At 38.7% G+C, this 8,018-nt stretch overlaps 1 long non-coding RNA gene across 1 annotated transcript; it reads right to left on the reverse strand.

The window, feature by feature from the left end:
- Nucleotides 1-504: 504 nt before the first annotated feature.
- Nucleotides 505-1,928, reverse strand: LOC307128107. The gene is made up of 3 exons (XR_013816736.1): nt 1,805-1,928; nt 1,478-1,637; nt 505-1,379 (listed from the first exon to the last, which is right to left on the reverse strand). It is a non-coding gene; the product is annotated as an uncharacterized lncRNA (long non-coding RNA).
- Between the last annotated feature and the right edge of the window lie 6,090 nt (nt 1,929-8,018).

The raw sequence follows: 8,018 nt of genomic DNA on the forward strand, positions 1-8,018 counted from the left end.
GTCAGCTGAGGCATTATTTACCTGAGGCGAGCGGAGAAGAAGTGCATGTAGTGACATCATGTCAGAATCACATGTAATAAAAAATCGAACTTTATCATTATGAATATAAACAAATAAGATGTATTTTAGTACTCACTATCAAGCTAGAATACCGATACTGGTACCCAGATAGCAATGAGTCGGCGGACCACCGGCGGTGATCCGGCGGCTGTAGAAGCGTCAGAATTGCGTAATCGCAAACATGTTTGACGGCGCACCGCCGGCGGCAGCCGCTTTTTAAAAGCGGCAGCCGGCTTCCTACCGCCTTCGTACCGCCGCCGGCCCGCAGGCAAACCGCCGTTCCGCCGCCTTTATACCAGAAGGCGGCCCGGCGGAGGCAAACGCTTTTTTCGAACGATCTGCCTCCGCTTATTGTGTAATAAATAATATATATATTTATTTATTATTCATATATTTGTAACATGCAGTTTATGATGGATAATAATTGAACAAACCAGATAAATTCCCATTTGGCATTTTTATTCCACATTTCAAAGTACATTAACTGTCAATGATACAAGATAATATAAATTAAATATAACAGACAATAAATAAGCTTAAATAGGCCTATAAATAACAAAAAACATTTACTAAAGAACCTGCATGTTTCCAATTAAATTTTGGTTTAAAAAAAAAAAAAAACAGCCTTACAAGCAAATTATAACACTTACAATATTTGTTAATAACAAATAGGTCAGCTCTGGGATGAAAAGAATTACCATTAAATATTATATCAAATAATGAGGATATTTGGTACCAAAGAATGTGCAGGATACCAAATAAATCGAGGTATAACATCACATTTAACAAGCCATTTCTAACAATAGCATAAATGGTAATAATTTAGAGTAAAGCTCTGGAGAAGAATAGAACAGTAGTAGAACAGAACATTATAACAAGCCTGACTATGGGTTCTCCGGTTTTCCCCGACCTCCAGAATGAGGCAGCGCAAATTGGCTTATCTTCAGTGATTTCTTGTGCGCCTATATAAAGGACAAACAACCTCGCCATCCCATATCTATCCAAGGAGCTGCCTTCAAGGCAGGGTCACAGGGAATAAAAAAAAAGTAATTTCCACAGTGAACAGTGTGGATTGGGTGAGTGTAGCCTGAAACTTCTGGCTTCTTTAGGGGTCTTGATGTTACTGACTGCAGGATAAAGAAAGGGTTCCAGGTGTCAGTAGTCAGCCTAGGTGTAAGAGGTCGGCTGTGGGTCCCTCTCAGCTGTGCGGCGTCTTTTTCCACCTTCACGATCAGATGCTCCTTTCAGGTAACGCATAGCGCTAACCTGGACCGCCTCATCAGTGGCATCCTGGGTCGCCGGGTTCTTCCGGATGGCTCCTGTAGAAAATACAGATCTGTCATTCCATGTGAATGTCATAAGGCCACACACATCTACTTAAATATATAACAAATTTATATATTTATATATATATTACTTTGAACAATGGTCTTCAGGAACATGTCTCTAAAACATGCTTTATCCCCTACACCCGTCCAGGTTGTATTAATGGAAAGGTGATTAGAGAAGATACTCTAAAGCATTCGCCACACGGTTGTCTTTAGGTCCCTCCCACATTTGATTGCCAAAAACCGAAGCTGAAAATACAAAAAAGTGTTACAAATTACATATCTCTGAAGCTTCTCATACATAAATATAAAAATGTGACAGGCTGTGATTCAGACTGTAGAATATGCAGTGTACAATCTTAAATTTTACTTTTTAGATTACCCTACAGCATTATAAACAAAATCAGCACACTTACTGGAGCTCTTTATCCTGCCTCAAACTGTTGTCAAGCAACGCCAAATGGGTTGTCTAGGGGGAGTAACAGACCCCCTGGCAGGGATAACTCTCCAAAAGACACATTGGCACTGAAATTTTGCAGCATAGTGTCCATTTTGTTGTCCATGCTATGCACAACATCGCCAAACTCTCCAAGACGTCGCAGCATTAGGGTCTGATCTGCACCTACAGGGGTTCACAGAATAAAAGAATAAAGCAGTCAGTCCTGGTCCCTCAACTACTAAACTATGACATTTACAACTAGGTCTACTACATGTACAGGTGGCCCCAGTGGGAATTAAACCAACAACCACAGGTGTTGTTTGCAAGTTGTACCTGATTGCCCAGTACGAGCAAACGTCGTCAACATTGTCCCAACTTGCTTCACCTGCTCATGAAGTGAGCCGCTGTCATCCGAAGCTACAAAATGAAAGGCATTTGGTAATTTTGGACCTACATCACAGTCAAAAAAGTAAAATTTAAGAAAGAGTGCATGTTCTCACCTGCTCGTGCATTGCTTTCCCTCAGGGCTTGGTTCTCATTCTGGAAATCTACATAAAAAATATTTTATTTTATATATATATATATATATATATATATATATATATATATATATATATATATATATATATATATATATATATATATATATATATATATCAACAACTACAGGCACAATTTTCCATACTGTTAAAGTTTCCAACATCTGCAATTTCCTGTTTGTCCATCTCAACTCCTTTCAATATTCTTCTCCTTATAGCCCAGTAACTAGACATTGTGACTAACAATTTATTTACCTTGAAAGCCGAAACGATTGTCCAACAATAGGTCTCTTGGATGAAGATAACCGATTGTGCTCTGGTCAAGGTATCTGCAAGAAAATGTGAACAAAACCGCATTAACGTTAAATACAGAATATACAGTAGCTATGCTGTGGGGGGAAAAACTGGTCAGCCAAATGTGGAACAGTAAAATGTATTCATTCAGTGTAGTGATTCAAGTAAACTGCATTGTCCTCAAACATAATAAGTACAGCAGTTCAGAGAAATAACTCATAAATGACCTTAAATGCTAGAAGAACAGTAGCAACACAGCACATGTTAGCTAACACTTGCTAAAACTGACCTAACGTTAGCAGCATGCTTGTTCGGACTAACAAAATAATTTAAATAACCTATATACATCATTCTGTTTTGTTAGAAAACACCAAAAGTTAAACTTAAGTCTTTCTAGATGTAAAGCTTTGGCTAACTTACCTACAGTAGCTAGATACATTTTAACATGTAGAACATGCTTGAACTCAGTGTGTAAAAAAGGCGAAACAGCACGTGTTAGCTAACACTGTGTATTGTGCACTATATCAGCGTGCGTGTCTGAACAAACTAATTAAAACAACCTACCGGTATATACATCAAAAATGAACATAATATTGTGTGACACAAAAAGGAAACATGTACTTACTTAAACGCTCGTAGTCGAGGATATTTTCTGATCTCCTCTCTTCAAATACTAAAACCATGTGATGAGCGGCCGCTGTTGGTAAATCTGTATGTTTTACCGGTTTGTCTTCCGTCTTTTTTAAGTATACTGCCCCTCTCGGCCGGTGGAGGTACTTCTCTGTTTTTTTTATTTTATTTTTATTTAAATTAGTACATGTATAGACAAGTACAATACAAAAAGTACAATGAGAGAAAAATAAAAATAATAAAGCATTGTGGTACAGTTCCGAATATGTAGAACAAAGAATAACAACAAATGTAACACTGTATATAAAATAAATAATAAAAATAAGAATTCTGAGATAGAAAATACTTTATAATATTAAGGCAGTCACATGAAATTGAAAAGCTTTCAGGTTTCTGTTTTTGTAAGCTTTTTGTTTTGCGACCTCATGTTTGAGAGGGTTTCAAATATTGTAAAAATCAGCTTTATAAGAGGTAATATTAGAGGGCTTCTTTTGAGTTATTCTTGTCTTATGAATGTAGAATTTTTCCTAAATAATTAATAATATATTTTTGTTTTTCAGAAAAATATGGGTTTTGAAAACAAAGTAAAATGTCATGAAGTTAGTTCTAATTTTTTGTCATGTCTATTTTAAAGTCAGTCCAAAAAGAAATAGAAAAAAGGCCAATACAAAAATAAGTGTTATCCTAAAATGAACTTTCAAACTTTCTTAACCCTCCTATTATGCTAAAAAAAAAAAAAGTATTACATCCATTATGGGTCAAATTGACCAACACTGTTTAAACACACTCGACATGCAAATAATCAAGTGAAAATTTAAATGTAATTTCCTAAACCTAACCTTATCATGGAATCAAGAGTCAAGAATCTGTTATAAACCCTAATGGCTTTGGAGCAAAAAAAACTAATATTTGATATAATTCACATATAGGCTATTATGATTTTATAATCGCTTCAAATGTGAGAACTAGTTAAAATGCTGTCAGTTCCACTCTATTTCCCAACAAGCCAAACATAGCCAACGTGGCTGGTCGAATTTGAGAGTAGAAATCCTTGTATTTCACAGCGGCTTGCCGCCAGCCGGCCGCGGTCCATTAGGCGGAGGCAACCGCCAGAGAAAATGAAGCCGGCGGCCCGCCGGCTAGTCGGCCGCGGCATCTCGCAAGAAATGGGAGTGACGTATTCGGCGGCAAACGTTTCATCACCGCCAGCGGGACGCACCTATAGCCGACAGCTTAGGGCCGGCGGCAAAAAGAAGCCGTGCCGATATTTTTTGCTATCTGGGTAAAGTTTAAAATACATACACAACACAGTGTCTACGACACACACAGATACAAGATAAAAACATCAGTAAACATTGGTAGAGAATATAAAAACAAACCGCGGAAATAAATGTGCAGGTAAAGTTCCCGGTGAACATGGTAAAAGAGTTTAGACAGAGGGTAGCTAAAGCTAACATAGTTCTAAAAAGAGTTCCTGGATGCGGTGTACCAGCTTTTACACATGCATTTTGTTATCTAAAGTTACATTTTGCGAAATTCAACACGACAGAGATCAACTTGAGCTAAGCATATTGAGTATTTATCATCTCTACTAATGGCTTGCTAAGTGTATAACATTGTAACTTTATGCTAAGTAATGTTATGTTAGCTATATTAGGCAGCTACGTGTGCTAGTGAGACATGCTTTATGAAAACATAAACCAAAAAAATGTATAATCAAAATGAAAGATTACCTGTCCAGCAGAAATACAGCCTCTTGAACTCAAACGGGTGCGCCAGGGTTGCCAGGTTTTCACAACAAAATCCGCCCAATTGCTACTCAAAACTAGCCCAAAACAAGCCCAACCGTGTTTCTCCGGTAAAAATCGCATTTAGGGGGTAAAATATGTGTCTTTTTGGTAGGGCTGCCTGCTAAAATTCGCAAATCCCGGGGCAAAATATCACATAATTGGGGTCACTTCAACCCGCGGACATGAAAAACAGCCGCGGCAACAGTGTAGAAGTAGCCCTTGGCAACACTGGGGCGCATGTGGGCAGATCCTGAAGCAAAAGCGGCGGTAGCCATGGTAACGAGAGAGAGTGACAGTCGCCCAAGCCAATCACTTATTTCGGCCCGAACGAAAATAATGAGCGGTGTTTATTGCAGAGTCTAGAGTCACTCGATTTTTATACTCTCTTTTTCAGAGTACTTACATTTTAATTATGTATTGACATATAAAGAAAGTTTAAACAAATTTGGACAAAAGTGTTTTAGATCATTCTTACCTACCCCACCTTTAAGCCTAGTCCTGTGTGTGTTTGTGTGTGTATGTTTTGTATCTTGTGTGTGTATGTTCGAGACCAGTTAGATCTCGGCAGATGATGACATAATTTAAAAAATTTGGGTGAACCATCCCTTTAATCTGTGTTTCAGAAAACCATTTTTTAAAGTCACGCTTAACCCTTAAATGCATACGTCATTTAACGTCATTCACTACCCTCCTCCTCATTCATTTTTTAAAGTTAGACATCAACCTTCTTAGTATCCCTCAATCAATCCATTATAAACAATATACCTAGAAAAAAATTTATAATGTTATAAATGAGTGCCTGTTTTTTTTACTAGTTTTGTGTCAAAATTGTATAGGGTCGCTAACGACCCGAGGTGTGTAAGATTGTACGTATATTTTTTTCTGCACAATAATAAATGAATCTATAATGACGAAATAAGTGCAATTCACCTTTATTCCACAAGGTGGCAATGTCTGATACGCAATGATGAAGTGAAGTTTCACTCATAGTTACCTCAGACAGAAAATGAAACAATAATAATTATAATCTGCAAAACTTGAAAGTACTGAACACATTCAAGTGTCAATGTCACTTGATGATGGATCTGGTCAAGAAGCTGTCAGCGATCAAAATTATTTATTTTGAAGACGTTGAAAATGAGTTTTGAGAAAATGCATTTTTGAGAAAATGCGTGAGATCGTGAATATGAGCCAGATGCTGAATGTACTTGGAAATGAGCTCTGATGAGGACATTGATGATGGTATAAATCACCTGCTCAAACTGAACCCTTCCAAGCTCCAAAAGGTAACGAAATATGTTTTATTTTATTCTTCTATATTTGTTACTCTAATATCAGGAGTTTTACATATTATCGCGACAGGTTCCATTTGTGTTAGATATAGATCCGGGTCGCTAAAGACCCGAATATGTACGAATGTTTGCCGAAACAGTCATGCATTTAAGGGTTAACTATTCTAGATTAAGACCTACTCCCGGCTTAATATAAACCCTGTCCGGGAGACCGCCCCCACATCTTATTATCTAAATATCCTTGACAAAAAGCCCTTCAAAGAAAACGTGGTGTCCAAAAAGAAAGTGGTGTCAAGACCCAATGACATGACATGTTCATATTCCACCAGCATCTCTTCGAGAACTCTTATTGAACTGGGAATAGAGTCTTCCAACAGCAAAAGTGTAAGTCTCTCAGCCAGGTTCACAGGGCCTCTGCTTTCAGCCCTTTTCATATCGTCTTCTGTGAGAAGCAGTGCAAGTTTTTCAGCCAAGTTCGCATCTCCTCGTCTGATTTCAGCCCTCTTTAGGAAGTCATCTATCACAGAAAGGGCAATTATTTCAGGCAGTCTCAAATCTCTTCTGCTTATAGCCCTCTTCAAAGAGTCTTTGGCTAAAAAAATGGTATGTTTTTCAGTCGTTTTCACTTCTCCTCCTCTGCTTTCAGCCCTCTTTAACTTCATCACGGCATCTTGAATGTTCGTCTTGAGTTGGTCTACAATCTTGCACTTCACTAGAAACTGTTTGGTGAGCAAAGAATCACCTTCCGTTGTCTGCTCTTGTCTTGATAATTTCACACATTTATGAATACGTTCCAGATGTGACTTGTACGAATCAATTGCCTTCTCAGCCTTTTCCAGATCAGCCAATGATTGAGCAATATAGCCAGCGTCCTTCTTCATAATAGTAGCCAGTGCACGATTATAAAGAGGAATAATCTCCCCAGATGCACCGTCCTCCAAAGCTTTGGTGTACATCTCAATGCTCTCCGCAAGGCATCCCTTCTCACGGAGATTGTTTCCAGACCTGATGTAGTAGTAGACCATGGAGGATGGGGACTGTTTGCTCAAAAGTTTCTGCTTTGCACTCGACATGTCCACCTTGAGCTGTTCTTTCAACAAGGGTGTGCTTTTCTCAGTGGGATTTTCCTCACTTAAATGCATCAGGAGCCACAAACCCCAACACTCGTGAAGAGAGGACACGATTACATCCTGCTGGTCAGAGAAAACCTCCTCTTTGTAAACGTTGTCCAAAACATCAAGGTAAACAGAAAAAAGCTCTTCCTTTTTCATGATTTCTGGAATGTCTTTTTCAAGGAAGCCAGCGAGTCTTTTGTTCACCCCAGCATTCCTGGCATCTTTTGCCTTTTCCAGAGTACTTGAGTGTATGTTTAAGAGTCCTGCTAGGGCGGAAAACATTGTCTCGTGATTTTGAGGGCTGTGGTTTTCCAGGTAGCATTTTACTGCTTCCTCAAACACACTGTCGTCGTGTGACATCTGCTTTGTTAAATTGATGGTGAGAGATGTGTTTTCACCCATCAAATGACTGCCGCACATGATGATTTGAGCAGATCCCGGGCTCCCTTGGCGAGCCGTTCGTCCGAAGGCTTGTTGTTCAACACGGATGTTCAGAGGCAAGAAGGTTTGCACCACAAACAGACCTCCTGC

Source organism: Gobio gobio, assembly GCF_949357685.1.
Source record: "Gobio gobio genome assembly, chromosome: 6".
Lineage (NCBI taxonomy): Eukaryota > Metazoa > Chordata > Actinopteri > Cypriniformes > Gobionidae > Gobio > Gobio gobio.